The sequence below is a fragment of the Penaeus monodon genome, chromosome 36 (genome assembly GCF_015228065.2).
Source record: "Penaeus monodon isolate SGIC_2016 chromosome 36, NSTDA_Pmon_1, whole genome shotgun sequence".
Taxonomy (NCBI): domain Eukaryota; kingdom Metazoa; phylum Arthropoda; class Malacostraca; order Decapoda; family Penaeidae; genus Penaeus; species Penaeus monodon.
In genome coordinates this window covers 14,384,050-14,386,549 of record NC_051421.1, presented here as the reverse complement: position 1 = coordinate 14,386,549, position 2,500 = coordinate 14,384,050, and positions in this window count along the sequence as shown.

Sequence of the window (2,500 nt, the reverse complement as noted above, 5' to 3'; positions counted from 1 at the left end):
AAAATATATTATTTATTTATATATTATATATAAAATTTTTAAAATTTAAATATATATATATATATAAAATATTTAATATTATATATTATTATAAAATTATTTTAATATTTTAATTATTATATAAATTTTTTCATTATTAAATATATATAATATATATTTATTTATTATATAAAACATTTTATATATATATTATAATTTAAAATTTTTAAAAAATTATATAATAAAAAAAAAAATTTAAATTTTTAAATATTTTAAAATTTTCCCTTTTTTTTATATATTTTTATATTATAATTTTATATTTAAATTATATATATTAAAATTTTATTTTTCTTAATTTATATATATTAATATATATTATATATAAAAAATTTTATAAATTTTAAATATATATATATTTTATATATAATTATATATTTTTTTAAATTTTATATTAATTATTAAAATATTACTATATAAAATTTAATATATATATATATAAAATTTTAAAAATTTAATATATTATTATATAAATAATATATATTACATTTCCAAAAACCCCTTTTTAACATCCCACCCACCCGGGCCGGCCTCTAAAACCCAAAAAAACCCCTAAAAATAAAAGGCAAAAAAACGCAAAACCCAAAAACCCAAAAAAAGGAAAAACCAATGAGTCCAGGGGAACCTCATTTTTGGGGCATGACCCGAAAAAAAAAAAATTTTTTATTTGGGGGGGAAAATTTTTTTTTAATTTTTTTTAATTTTTTCAAATTTTCTTTGATTTAAGTATTAATTTATTTAAATGCTTAGAATCAAAAATTTTTTTTTGGTTTAAGGAAAATATCCCCGGTTGAAAAAAAAAAAAGGGAAAAAATTTTTTGAAACCCCACCCACCCCGGGGTTTTTTTTCCCCTGTAGTTTTTTTGTAATTTTTACTACGATGGATCCACATTGCTCACCCAAAAGGCTATCGTGCCCACTGCCCGATCCTGATTTCCCCATTCCTTGAATTTGCGGAAAAGCGTTTTTTTTTTAATAAAATTGATATCGATACTGTTATTATTTTTTTGATGTTATATAATTTAAAAATTTTTAAAAACTTGTAACATTTTAAGAAATGGGAAAATGCAAAGATCCTTTCCAAAAGTCAAGGAAAAAAATAAAAAGGGAGTAGGGAGACTAATAAATGACCCCACTAAGCACTTGTAGGCCCTCTACTGGAATACGTGGGCATGGCATGTATTAAGGGGGTTAAATTTATTGTGCCATATAGCATATGTATATATATTATTATATATATATATATTTATATATATTATTTTAAATTTTATATATAAAATATAATATTTTTATATATTATTTATTATTTTTATATATTAATATAATAAATATATAATATTAATATAAATATAAATATTAAATATATATATTATATATAATAATATTAATATAGAATATATATAAAATAATTTTATAATATATATATAATTTTTTTATTATATATAAATATATATATATTATATATTATTATATATAATATTTTATAAATCTCCACACACACACACACACACCCACACACACCCACACACACACACACACCAGACACCCCACCACACACACACCACAATTTTATTATATTATATAATTTTATATATATATATATTTTAAATTATAACTACCACATACACACACACACCACACACACCACCAAAACACACCCAACACAAAACACCCCCCACAAAACCCCACCCAAACTTATATATATAAAATATAATTAATAAATTAAAAAATATAAATATACTACACACAACAACACACACACACCACAAACATATATAAAATATATATATATATTAAAAATATTAAATTTTATTATATATACACACACACACACCCACACACAACACACACCAACCCACACAAAAACACACACACACAACATATAAATTTTATATAATATAAATATATAATATAGTATAAACATATAAATTTTAATAAATATATATATAATTTTATATAATTAACATATTATATTAATATATAAATTTTAAAATATATATACATATATAATTTTAAAATATTATATATATATTATATAATATATATATATATTATATATTTTAAATTTTTAATATTTTATATATATATATTAATATTTATATATTTATATTATATATATTTTATTTTAAAAATTTTTAATATCTAATTATAAAATTTAAATATACACACAAATATATATTGGAAAAAAAACCCCCAAAACAAAAAACTAATTTTTTGAAAATGGACTACGTTTCGAAAAACCACCCGGATTCCTTTCAACCCGAAGATGGGAAACCAGGTGGTTTTGAAACTGATCTCTTTTCAATAAATTAGTTTTTGTATTTTTGGGGTTTTTTTTCCATTTTTATCGCACGGAAAGTGTTTTGCTATTTAATATATATATATATATTATATATATATAATATTATTATATATATATATTATATATTTTAATTTTTATATATTAATAATTAATATAATATAT